The sequence below is a fragment of the Physeter macrocephalus genome, chromosome 20, assembly GCF_002837175.3.
Source record: "Physeter macrocephalus isolate SW-GA chromosome 20, ASM283717v5, whole genome shotgun sequence".
In the NCBI taxonomy this organism is placed as follows: Eukaryota; Metazoa; Chordata; class Mammalia; order Artiodactyla; family Physeteridae; genus Physeter; species Physeter macrocephalus.
Window position 1 is genome coordinate 46,437,093 of NC_041233.1, and position 14,212 is coordinate 46,451,304.

The 14,212-nt window shown below is 39.1% G+C and overlaps 1 protein-coding gene across 1 annotated transcript in view; it reads left to right on the plus strand.

The window, feature by feature from the left end:
• Nucleotides 1-11,274, plus strand: part of MINPP1 (multiple inositol-polyphosphate phosphatase 1) — a 114,434-nt gene extending 103,160 nt beyond the window's left edge. The window contains exon 6 of the mRNA XM_055080823.1: nt 11,090-11,274. The gene's annotated coding sequence lies outside the window, so the exon portion shown is untranslated. The remainder of the gene's footprint in view (nt 1-11,089) is intronic.
• The last annotated feature ends 2,938 nt before the right edge of the window (nt 11,275-14,212 follow it).

Sequence of the window (14,212 nt, forward strand, 5' to 3'; positions counted from 1 at the left end):
GGACTCAACTGATATGAGATTTCTGATTATTCAACCTGGGCAGGGCTCAAGATATAAGTGCAAAAACATCATCTCCAATAAAGGGTTTGCTAAGCAAACTGACATTATGAACACATTTTCAAGGACTCATAAACCGACTTAAGAGAACAAGTTGTCTTAAAAGTTCTCCAGATGAACATATGCGAACAAAGCTAGTAAATAAAAATGCCCTTTCCCTAGCCGGTGTCTGTCTGGACACATAGTGCAGGAACTGGGGGTTAGTTCTTGTTGGAGGCACTTGAAAAAATTTAAAAAGAATATCTTTTAAAGCTTTAAGATAAAAAATTATTGATAGTCTCTAAAGCCACTTAGGTTCTTCTTTTCACTTATGCAGAATGACTTTTCTACTAACAACTCCAAGGTAGTGAACATTGTTGTTTAATACTTTTTTTTTTTTTTTTGAGGTACACGGGCCTCTCACTGTTGTGGTCTCTCCCGTTGCGGAGCACAGGCTCCGGACGCGCAGGCTCAGCGGCCATGGCTCACGGGCCCAGCCGCTCTGCGGCATGTGGGATCTTCCCGGACCGGGGCACGAACCCGTATCCCCTGCATCGGCAGGGGGACTCTAAACCACTGCGCCACCAGGGAAGCCCCTTGTTTAATACTTTTTATTAAAAAGGTATTTAATGGACTTCCCTTGTGGTCCGGTGGTTAAGACTCCAGTCTTCCAACGCAGGGGGTGGGGGTTCTATCCCTGGTCGGAGAACTAAGATCCCACATGCTGTGTGGTATGGCAAAAAAATAATAATAATAAATAATAAATAAAATAAATGAAAAGAATTTTTTAAAAAAAGAGTATTTCATGCACAGGCATGGGAGGGGTTGCATGCATAGCCAGATTCTCTGGATTTGAATCCTGACTCTGCCATTTACATAGGTACGTAACTTCTTTGTGCCTCATTTCCTCTTCTAAAACAAAGAACATAGCGATATTACCTGCTTTACTGGTTGTCCTGAAGGTTAAGTGAATTAATATATATGTACAGCACTTAGGATAGTGTCAAGTGCTATGTGCATTAGCTTCATTGTCATGACTTAGCCAACTGGGCGTTGGGCCTAAAACAACAAATTAATCTTAACAACTCAACCTCACTTTTTTTGCACCACCTTGGGAATTTGTATTTGTAAAAAAACCCCAATAATTAGACCATCAATGTGTTTAGCTAATGCTTTCTCATCAGAATTCTAAAATGAAAAAAGGTGTCTATGGCCAAATGGATTAAGGAATAGAATGGATAAGTAGGACTAAGTTTGAGAATGTTTCTTTTTTAGGCAGGGAAAAGTTTACAGAATCCCACAGATGATTTTTTTCCATACTTAATTGGAAAATGTCCTATGAATTAGTTTGAGACCCTCATAACTCCACCATTTTGGGGAATGTTTGTATCTGGTGTGAATCTGCTACCTAAGTCAACATTGCTGAGCTTGTCATGTGACAAATGAGGTAAAATAATTGCTTCCTATTAGAATAGTGTTTAAAGATTTTAGATATAATAATTTCGAACTCCTATTAGACACAGGTGCTTTTTATGTTGCACGTACATACATGTTCAACTTATTAGCATTTTATTTTTGGTTCTATTCAAAAAACATTCCCAAGATGGCTGGCTCATTTTAATGGAGACAAAAATTTCACATACCAATGTGAACAGAGAAGTGAGTAGTGAGTGTGTGTGGAAAGCATTTAATAATTGACTGAGATAGGAGGACCAGATTCTCATTTTGTTAAAGCCCTCTTTGCACTTCATGATGCAGTAACATTTCGGGATGGAATGAATATTGCTGTTATCACAACTCCTTTGGGTGCTCTCACTCATCTGTTTCTTCTATAAGGCTTACTCTGAATATGGAGTGATCCAGTGTTTATGCTGAAAGTCTGAAATAATACCATTCTTTTCAACTACTTAAAAATATGGAAATATCTTTTATTCAGAACTCAGAATATGTGAGAGTGATATATTTCATCCAGAAAGAAAAAAAATTCAACGTTCTAATCCCCACATTTGAAAAAACTGGTTGTTTTTCTGAAAGGACCATGCAAATAAAATTACAAGGAATGCAGGTATAGTTATAACTGAGTTAACAATTTACCCAAGAGGCAAAGAGGGGTAAGTTGCTTTGAAATTTCATGGATCTGAGATAGTGATCTGATGCATTGCTAACCGTTAGAACTGAAGTATGTTATTGTTTCAAGCCACTGAGGCCGTGGCAATGGAGTGAAGATCTGGGCTGGAATCCCAGCTGAGGATGGTCGGTCTGTTTGACTATAGAAATGGGCAAATGCTATAATCAAGGCTTGCTTTGTTTGTCCAGAGCAGAGGTCAGGAACCTTTTTCTGTAAAGTATCAGAGAATAAATATTTTAGGTTTGCAGGCCATACAATCTCTGTTGCAACCACTCCGTTCTGCCATTATAGTCAAAAGCAGACCTAGAATATATGTAAGTGAATGACTGTGGGTGGGTTTCAATAAAACTTTACTTACTTATACCAAAATTTGAGTCTCATATAATTTTTCACATCGCAAAATGTTATTATTCTTTTGATTATTTTCAACTATTTTAAATTATAAAAACCATTCCTAGTTTGGGCCATACAAAAATATGCAGGCCATATTTTTCTGATTTCCAGTCTAGATTTAAGATAATAATGGTGAAAATTTTAATAATGAATATTAAACTTAAAAATTAGTCATGTTTGTAGGAGTTGATTGGTGTCTTGTGGGGCTGAGGTGAAAGGACACTTTGCTGACATTCAGAGCTTCTGATCTGAGAGTCTGCTGGGTGATGGAAAAGTCTCCTGGAATGTCTTTGAGATGCACACTGAAGCTCCAGCAGCCCGGCATCAGAGGTCCTTTGTTCCCTGCTCCAGAGAATCTGATATTATTGTGACAGTTTTTCTAGGTCTGTGCTTCTACAGTGTCTGTGCTTCTTTACCTCAAACCTCTACTTCCTCGTGAATTCCATTGCTTCATGGCAACTGCTTAATGGCTTTTCTTGGTTTTTCTTTCCACTTCTGCTGCCAATACTGAATTCCTCACTGTCTCACATTTAAATTTTTGCCTTCTCCAAATTAGGAGCAGTTGCCTGGCCCTGTCCCGGGCTGCGCAGTTCTGGGTGTGCAGGCACGTTGGACCTAAAGTTTCCACATGGTCCTTTTTTCTGGGAATGGGCAGATCTCAGGGCTATCCTTATGCTCCTTCACTATTAATTCCAATTATAATATCTCTTTCTCATTAAAAAATGGTCACGTGCTCACATGCTTTTTAATCATTCCTCTTTCTTTTTTGTCTCTTTCTACCTCTTCTTTTCATTTTAGACTCCAAATAACAAAATAAAATATGACTCTTAACCAAGAGAGTGATAGCAAGGAATACTGCAAGTGATACACTTTTTATTATTTTTTTTTTTTTACTGAAGTATAGGTGATTTACAATGTTGTGATAATTACTGCTGTACAGCAAAGTCATTTAGTTATACATATATATACATTCTTTTTTGTATATTCTTTTTCATTATGGTTTATCATAGGATATTGAATATAGTTCTCTGTGCTCTACAGTAGGACCTTGTTGTTTATCCATTCTATAGATAAAAGCTTACATCTGCTAACACCAACCTCCCACTCCATCCCTCCCCCAACCCCTTCCCCCTTGGCAACCATCAGTCTGTTCTCTATGTCTATGATTCTGTTTCATAGATAGGTTCATTTGTGTCATGTTTTGGATTCCACATATAAGTGATAGCATATGGTATTTGTCTATTTTTCTGACTTAATTCACTTAGCATGATCATCTCTAGTTGCAGCCATGTTGCTGCAAATGGCATTATTTGGTTCTTCTTTATGGCGGAGTAGTATTCCATTGTATGTATGTACCACATCTTCTTTATCCATTCATCTGTCGATGGACATTTAGGTTGCTTCCATGTCTTGGCTATTGTGAATAGTGCTGCTATGAACATAGGGGTGCATGTATCTTTTTGAATTATAGTTTTGTCCGGATATATGCCCAGGAGTGGGATTGCTGGGTCATATGGTAGCTCTATTTTTAGTTTTCTGAGGAACCTTCATATTGTTTTCCACAGTGGCTGTACCAACTTACATTCCCACCAATAGTGTAGGAGGGTTTCCTTTTCTTCACACCCTCTCCAGCATTTGTTATTTGTGGACATTTTTTAAAATATAAAATTATTTATTTATTTATTATTTATTTCTGGCTGTGTTGGGTCTTCGTTGCTGCACGCGGGCTTTCTCTAGTTGCAAGAGTAGCGGGGGCTACTCTTCATCACAGTGAGCGGGCTTCTCATTGCAGTGCCTTCTCTTGTTGCACAGCACGGGCTCTAGGCATGCAGCCTTCAGCAGTTGTGCCATGCAGCCTCAGTAGTTGTGGCTTGTGGGCTCTAGAGTGCAGGCTCAGTGGTTGTGGTGCATGGGCTTAGTTGCTCCGCGGCATGTGGGATCTTCCCTAACCAGGGATCGAAACCATGTCCCCTACATTGGCAGGTGGATTCTTAACCACTGCGCCACTGGGGAAGTCCTGTGGACTTTTTAATGATGGCCATTCTGACTGGTGTGAGGTGATACCTCACTGTAGTTTTGATTTGCATTTCTTTAATAATTAGTGAAGTTGAGCATCTTTTCATGTGCCTGTTGACCATCTGTATATCTTTGGCAAAATGTCTATTTAGGTCTTCTGCCCATTTTTGGATAGGGTTGTTTGTTCTTTTGTTGTTGAGCTATATGAGCTGTTTGTATATGTTAGAAATTAAGCCCTTGTTGGTCGCATCATTTGCAAATACTTTCTCCCATTCTGTAGATTGTCTTTTCATTTTGTTTATGGTTTCCTTTGCTGTGCTAAAGCTTGTAAATTTGATACACTTTTATTAATTTTTAAATTTTGAAATAAATTTAGACTTACAGAAAGATTGTAAAATTAGTGCAGAGAGTTCCCCTATATTCCTCACCCAGCTTCCTGTAATGTTACTATCTTATATAACCATAATACAATTATCAGAACTAAGAAATTAACATTGGTTATATCTAAATAAAAAGAGAGAGAGAGAGAGACAGAGGGAAAGAGACCAGAGAGCTCTCTCTCTCTCCACACACACACACACACACACACACACACACACACACACACACACACACACACACCAAAGAAAAGCCCTGTGAGGACACGGTATGAAGCCAAGAAGAGAGCCCTCACCAGAAATTGCACCAACTGGACCTTGATCTTGCCCTTTCCAGCTTCCAGAACTGTGAGAAAATACATTTCTGTTGTTTAAGCCACACACACAAAAGAAAAGAAAAGAAAAGACAGAAAAGAAAAAAAGAAATTAACACTGGTACAAAAACTATTGACTTTATTAGGATTTCATTAGTTTTTTGACAAATGTCCTTTTGGTGTTTCAGGATCCAATTGAGGATCCCACATATCATTCACTGGTTATAGCTCCTGTATAGGTGTCCTATGCTGTGTAACAAATTACCCCAAATTTAGTAACTTAACACATATTTATTACCTCACAGGCCGCTTATAGGAGTCATGGCTTAGCTGGGTCTCTGCTTACGAGGCTGCAATTAAGGTACCGTTAAGGCCTGGGTTCTTATCTGGAGGTTCAACTGGGAAAGAATCCTCTTCTCAACTCCCTCAAGCTGTTAGCAGAATTCATTTTCTTGTGGTTGTAGGATTCATGGCAGCTGGCTTCTTCAAAGCCAGAAAAATAGAGAGAGACTCCATTGCAAGACAGAGGCTGCATTTGTATATAATCAGAGGGACGTAGCCAGAATCACATACCTCCCATCACTTTTACCACATTCCACTGGTTAGAAATAAGTCACAGGTCCTGCCCACACTTAAGGGGAGGGGATTACACAAAGGCATAAATACCAGAGGGAAAACTATGGGGGCCACCTTGAAGTCTGTCCAACACATCTCCTTAGTCTCCTTCAATCTGTGATGGTTCCTCAATTTGTCCTTGTCATTCATGACCTTGACCCTTTAGAAGAGTACTGATCAGTTATTTTGTAGAATGGTCTCAATTGTGTTTGTCTGATGTTTCCTCATTAGACTGAGATTATGGATTTTTAGCAAGAATACCACAGAAGCAATATGCCCTTTTCACTGCATCAGATGAGGAGGTACACGATGTTGATGTTTTATTGCTTGTTATGATAACCTAGATCATATGGTTAAAGTGGCGTCTACTGGATTTGTCCACTGTAAAATTACTAATTTTTCCCCTTTTTAATTAATAAATATATTGGGATGTAAACTTTGAGACTATACAAATATCTTATTTTCCCCTTGAATTTCCAAACACTAATTTAAGCATTCTTTGGTGGATTTGTCTGCAACAATTATTATTGTGATGTTCCAATGGTGATTTACTATTTCCTTTATTCTTTATACATTTATTATTTGGAATCTCTCTGAAAGAAAGGTTTGCCTCTTCTCCACCATTTGCTTATCCAATAATTTGTTTATGTTAGTATGGGCTCTTAGATATTTATTTTTTCCTATGAGTTATAATCTAACACTATCATTATAGATTTTGTGGCTCAAATTGTTCCAGCTTTGTCCAATAGGAGTTCTATCAAGTGGTTCCCATGTCTTTTTAACATGCCCTTTTCTTTCTGTCTCCCTCCTTCCCTCCCTCCCTCCCTCTCTCTCTTTCTTTCTCCCTCCTTCCTTTCTTCCTTCTTTCCCCCCTCCCTTCCTCCCTTCCTTCCCGCCTTCCTTTCTTTCCTTCTTTCAGTTCTTCTTTTAGCGCTCCCTTACTTTCTGGCACCACAAGATGCTCCAGCCTCATTTTGTATACTTTCTGCCTCAGCTCTGGATGCAACCACTTCTCCAAGGAGCCCTGGTTCCTTTTATTGGAGAATGATTATTTAGAAATCAAGATCTGGGCACTAGGTGTACTCATTGCTACTGTAATGCCATTGCTTTTAGACCCTCTCAGTGGACAGAGCTAGGAAATATAAGCATGTATACTAACACATTTATATACACATATCTATATTTCTATATCTACCTATCTGTATATATATTAAAAGCCTGTGAGTTCATGCTAATATCTCTGATTCCAACCCAACACTAGCAGGTTCATCCTAGCTTTCCCGGCTCCTCATTTGTAATTTTTTTCACTGACAGTGAGAAAGCTGGCTCTTATTACCCGTAATATATTTACCTATTTGTTCAAACTTAATACACATATAAAATAGTCTCAGAATTGCTAACCCATATCCCTGTGAGAAACAAATTTACAAACTAGAGAACGGTGTTTGCATACAGTTCTTTTTGTCTTTAGCTTTACAGTGGGCAGCCAAAATACTCTTTTCTAATGTAACATAGGTTAGGTCTTTGCCACTGTCTTCATTGTGGCCATGTTATTCATGTATAACACATTTATGTTCATATTTTACCATTTGTATTTTATTTTGGATTTCCCCCACATACAGTTTTTTTGTTTGTCTGTTTGTTTGTTTTTAGTTCACATTCAGTAAAATTTACTCTTTGCAGTATACAGTTCTATAGGTTTGACAAATGCGCAGTCAGGTATCTGCCTCCACAGTCACGGGACAGAACTGTTAGAACAGTTCCATTGGCCCCCAAACCCACCCGTACTGCCCATTAGAAATCAAACTCTTCTCCCAACCTCAACCCCTGGCAACCACTGATCTGTTTTTTAATCCCTGGAGTTTTGCCTTTTCCAAAATGTCATTTAAGCAGAATCATGAAATATTTGGTGGGGGGGTCTGGCTTTTTTCAGAGCAAAATATTTTTGAGATCCTCCTATGTATGTTGTTTTATGAATCAGTAGTTTCTTCCTTTTCATTGCTGAGTACTATCCCATCGTATGGATGCACCACTAAAATGTAGTACATCCATTCACCAATTTATTCATTCACCATTTGAAAGGTAGCTAGATGGTTCCCAGTTTGGGGTGATTTATGAATAAGGCTGCTATAAACATTCATGTACAAGTTTTGGTGTGAACATAAATTTTCATTTCTTCTGTGTGAAACCTTAAGAATGGGATTGCTGGGTCACGTGGTAAGTGTATGGTGATATACCTTTTTTTAAAATAACAGTTTTGTTGAGATATAATTTACATACCATCAAATGTATTATACAATTCAATGTTATTAGTACAGTCACCACAGAGCTGTGCTACCATCACCAATTTCTAATTTTAGGACATTTTCATGCCCCACAAAGAAACCCCATGCCCATTAGCAGCCACTCCCAGTCCCCTCTTCCCTCAGCCTAGGTCTGACTTCAAGCCTAGGATTCTTTTGGTGTGCCCTGTACACAACTCTTTAATGGAGCTGACCACCCTTGTATCACAGCTCAGAGAGCTGGTGAAAGACCATTTGCAGGTAAGAGCCCTGTCCAGGCTGACCACGCTTGGAAGCAACTTACCCCTCCCCTGACTCCCCCAGAAGGATCCCTCAACTGGGCTCTGATTTCATTCTTTAAGTCCCTTGTTCCCAAAGTGTGGTCTGAATTGTGTTTGTAAGGGGAAAAAAGGAATGTTGTTTTCTTACTTTAAGTAAATAACTAAATTTTAAAAAGCAACCGAGTGTAATAATCCATACCATTCCTCCCAAACAAGAATAATAGAAGGGGGTAGGGTGGGAAATTTCCTTTATAATTCCATAGGAACTACTTTACTGCACGTGTGAGATTCAAGAAGCCTAAATAGATGAGATACCATGTGCTAGAGAAGAAACTTGATCGTTGTATCAATTCTCCAAATTAATGCATAATTTATTTATTAACAATTCAATAGAAGCCCTATACAATTTTAGGGAGCAGGGCAGGGAGGCTTAATAAAATAATTTAGTAATTAGTCTGGAAGAACAAATGACCAAAAAGTTCCAAGTTATAATTTATAACTGATCTGCTTCTCATGGTGGCTCCCTGGTGGAGAATCATAAGGATTTATTACTCAACAATTGCAAGGGGACACCCCTGCCAGCTAACATTTTGCATCACGGAGGAAGCACCACACACCAGTAGAAGAAAGGATAGATTTTTCAATAAGTAATGTTAGAAAAAATGATATGGTGGGACAATATTTTCAAAATATTAACTGATTTTTATACCTAGTATTCCCCTATCCTGGTTCTCTACCATGCGCACAAGACCATTCTGGGCTCGGGATGGAAAGTAGAAACTATAACTGGGGTTTTCTCCCGGTTTTAAAGCCTAAAGCCCTTAAGAAAAACAAAGAGCTCTGAATAAACAAAGCATCTGGGAGAAAAGCACCAAGGCCTAATTAAAACCCCTCAACCAGAATTAGAACTAAGAGATCTTATGGAAGAATTCCCAGGATGGGATTCAGGAATGTGTGTTTTTATAAATGTAAATTTTGTGCGCCGGTGGGCTAGATTAGTGGTTCCCTACCTGGCTGCAAAGTGGAATCACCCCCAGGGTTTAACATATTCAGAGCGGGCCCCATCCCAGAGATCTGTAGATTGCGAGGGAGAGAGGGAAGTCCAGGAACCTGATTTTTTTTTTTTTTTAAAGCTTCCAATGTGATTTTAATGATTAGTCAGAGCTGAGAATTCCTGGCAGAGTCTATTTCCTTCCTTGTTAATCCTGTAAGACATTTTATTCACTGTAGTGGGATGATTTTTAAGAATATTATCCAAGGTTATCTCCCCAACACACCCTTTTCTTCTCTTTCTACTTACTTTCAAAATTTCCTATAAAAAAATTAAAACATACGGGTAAGTTGGAAGACCTGTATTTAAGGCAAATGATCTGCAGGACGTGGTCCCTGGATTAGCAGCAACAGCATCACCTGGAAATTGGTTGGAAATGCAGTCTACGGTAGACCGCCAGGGTGAGAAACTCTGGGCGTGGGGGAGGGGTAGCAGTCTGTAATTTCACACAAGTAATCTTGATGCAGCCTCACTTTTGAGAACCAGTGATTCTCTTAAAGTCAAACTTTGAAAACTTCTGATGCCTGGGGCCCACCCCCAGATTTTGATTTAATGAGTCAGGTGTGTGGTGTCCTCAGATGGTTATAATATACAGTGAAGTTTGAGAGCCCTTGGGGCTTCAAAAGAACTTCCCCCTGTTCAGAGCGGAATTTTCTTTCTAAACTAAAAGTGAAGAAAAGAAAAACAAGTGTGTGTGTAGGGGCTGGATTTAATGAAGAAAAGACAGTGTTTTAAGAATAGGGGGATTTCAAGCTTCAAGCCTAAGTTTGTTTCAGCAGTGCATATTAATAATTTGGGCCAATATTTATGATTTTATTATAATGGGACTGTTGCCCCATTTATCTTTAGGAGCCTAAGATTACCCCTATGATTATAGTTGTATTTTTAGTATTTGATGATTAAAAATATTATATGAAGGTCAGGAAATGAATTTGATAACATTGTGCATTTTATTCTTTACTGCAGCACTTAAATACATTTGAAAAATAGAAATATGTATGTAGAAGTATTACGTTTTAAGAAAATGCTTAGCATCCATAAAAACTTTCTTATAATACTTTCAGGAGGCCTGAGGCTCGTAAGTTGGTGACTGTTAAGGATTTTTATACTTTTATCTAAAAGAGATGGAAAGAGTGAGACAGATTATTATATTGATTTTTTTTACTGCTTATCTCCCTATGATATGACTGCCCAAATTTATAATAAAACCCTTCCAGAAGGTTTGGGACCCACTAATAAATTATGTTCAACATATTATATTCCAGTTCTTTGCAAATTAGCCATCCATTTATGGCATCTATGATATTCCCTAATAATTATAATATTAATTTATTATATCACCATATTTCTTAGTTATGTTGAGAACACTTACCATGTAACCCCATATAAGTTGTTTCTAAATGAAACATTTCTGTCCTTCTACAATTATAGACAAATTTCTCAAATTATAACTCTAATTTCTTGGAATATGTCATGTTTTGTGATATTTTCTCAATTTTAGGCCAAATATCACGATTTCCATTTCTTTCTTCTTTTTTTTCCTTCTCTCTTTCCTTTATTCCTTCTCTTCTTCCTTCCTTAAAAATATTGTCTTAGGGGCTTCCCTGGTGGCGCAGCGGTTGCGCGTCCGCCTGCCGATGCAGGGGAACCGGGTTCGCGCCCCGGTCTGGGAGGATCCCACATGCCGCGGAGCGGCTGGGCCCGTGAGCCATGGCCGCTGAGCCTGCGCGTCCGGAGCCTGTGCTCCGCAACGGGAGAGGCCACAACAGAGGAAGGCCCGCGTACCACAAAAAAAAAAAAAAAAAAAAATATTGTCTTAAAATCTACTAAGTTTAGTTGGATTTTTCTAATAATTTAAATTTAAGTTAAATAATTTGTTAATTAAATAGTGACTAGTTAAATAATTTAAGTTTAGTTGGATATTTTTCTAATAATTTAAAGGCTCTAAGTGACATAGATCAAGTTATCTTCCACATTGCTAAACATCTTTAAAAAGAACCTGTTGAAGACTGAAAATGCAGCCAATTGATAGACTCAAGTAATTGGTTTGCCTGCCATCAAACAAATGCAACTTGTTTCCACTGAGGTTTGTTGAATTTTGGAGTGAATTTTCCTAAATAACCTAAATGTTTCTATTTTGCAAAATGTGTGTACATACCAATAAACGTACTTCTTTTAAAACTAATACAAAGAGTAGACAAAAAACTATGTACTGGATTCCACCCGAGAAATGGCAGAGGAGCGTTACTTCTGCCTGGAAGTGTGGGCTTTTCCTCTGGTTGCCTAAGTTCTGTGGGCGGCCTTTTGGTGATTGGGTCAGAGTTGTGCAATCTGGCTGTCAGCAGCTTGTCTCTGCTCTACCTGGGTCTTCAGCGACAGGCTGAGGCACTTGAAGGAGGCACAGGGGATGCCGGGGTAGGAAGTGAATGCTTCATGCAGCTGGGAACATCAGTCCAGGCAGCCTGGACCATCAGTAGGGTCACAGATCACTCTCCTATCTAGCTTTCTTTTATCCTTGAGACTCAGGTTAAATTATCACCACCCATTGGAATCTCTTCGTAGTCATCACCTTTGTATATGTGTGTGTGTGTGTGTGTGTGTGTGTGTGTGTGTGTGTGTGTGTGTATGTGTGTGTGTGCGCGCGCGCGCTTTCCCTATAACCTCGAATATCCCTTTATTCTGGCACGTAATTACATTCCCTTGGAATTGTTTGTGTACATATCCATCTCCTTCACCTCAGGACGGTGACTTCTCATCTTTGGACACAGCAAATGTCCCTATGACTAATGAGTAAATACAAGGCCAGCCACATGGCTAATGCGATGAGCATAAAGAGATGAGCATAAAGAGAACATGCAAAATCACATCGCTGCCCGATTGTACATGGAACGTCCTCTATTACAGCCTTCAGCCTTCCCCCACTCTTCCGTTGTATCTCCTAAACTCAGCAATACAGATACTTATAATTTTCCGAACATACCGTGTTATTTCATGCGGCTCTCTGCCTTTACATTTTTGAATTTACACATACCCTCACTTTGGGGAGGGGAAGGCTGGCAAAACCCTACCCTTCTTTCAAGTCTTAGTTTATGTATCATATTCCCCAAGAAAAAACCTGACATCTCTCTCCATTCTCCCTCCTTTCAAAGTTGAACTCTGCTCCCACAAAATCCTTCCTTTTAACTGACTGGCCAGTTTAATCCACGCTCTCCATTTCTTCTGGAAAAGATAATGACTGATGCCCACAGCACACTCAGTGTTCTTTGACAGTAGGACACACTGGAATGCCCACACAATTTAGCACCTCCACTGCCTAGGCTGGATGCTTACTGAGATCCATTGTGTTTATTCCCAAACCTATTTATGCCACTTGTACCTATTAGTGTAACTAAGTAACTTAGTTAGATGTGACTTAAGTGAATAGCATATGAGTGGGAAAGAAAGAGTTGTGTTTTCCATGAGAATAGATGGATGCTTTGGAAAGACCCTTAATTTTTAACTCTATAAAATTTCAAACTGGAAATTGTTGAAGATGCCTGTGAAAGTGGTTTTTGGAACTCCCACCAGCGCACCCATACCACAAGAGAAGCCTTTAGCCCTACATCAAAGATTAGTGAAGTGCATGTGTTTTAGTCAAAATAAAATGTCTAAGGTATGCATGTATCATTTTTTACCTGTCCCATGTATCATTTTTACCTGTCCCAGTAATATATTGTAATGTACTGGGGTGGGGTTGGGAGGAAGAGACTGTCCTCTTCACTAGATTGTTTCTTGAAGGCAGGGACCATGTCTTGCTTGTCTTGGTAGTACTTGTGCCTGAGAATGGGAAGAATATTTGAATCCTAGAGGACTTTCTCTAAGGACTTCTTGACCCAAGGAACTGCTGCTAATTATTTCTGTACACGGGGTTTCAACAGTTAGGTCCCTTTTATGAATTACAGCCACTAGGGGGCAATGCAACTACATTCCTTTGGAACGGCCAATCCAGGGAAGATGCCTCCAAGCTAGATCCCCTAAAATGTGATGAGCCTCCCTAAAGTGTATTGGGGAACTTGCGGCATAAACATCTCACCAACACCGTCATTCTTTGTATATGTGTTTCCCTGTTTATTTGGGGAAGCTGACTCCATTTTTTCTAAACAATGAAAGGACCAAGTAGTAATCACCACCTCATTAAGTTAGTTATTATAGCTGAACCAATTCCTGGAAGGAAGAAAACAAAAGAAAAACAGGAAGAAAATTTTAAAACCCTCATGCAAATGTTGCGAGTAGTATCAAGGATTGTAAATTGGTACAGTGCAGGCCACAGTGTCTTACAGTGCAGTCTCAGAGGAAACGCTACTGAGAAAGTTATGGAGAGTGTGTCCAGATGACTGAACAGATCTCAACCCTTCCTTCCTTCCCCTAAATGAGTCTCCTCCCATTTCTGATGTGCTAGATTCATAGACTTCAAAAATTAAGCTGCTAGTTGCTCATATCTTTTCAGAAGGAATGTCCTCTCCTAGGAGTAAGAGGGTAGTGAGAGGAAAAAGAATTCCAAACATCACCTTTAAAAGAAAGACCCTGGGAAAATAAAAAAGAAAGATTATTTTACTTTTCAGTGAGTTGCCATGCTGAATTACAACTAAACTGATGATCTGTGAAGTTAAGCGATCTTAAACATCGCAGTTAGAGTCCAAGGGAGCTGAGGCCTCCTATTTCACATGTCTTTGGAAGTAA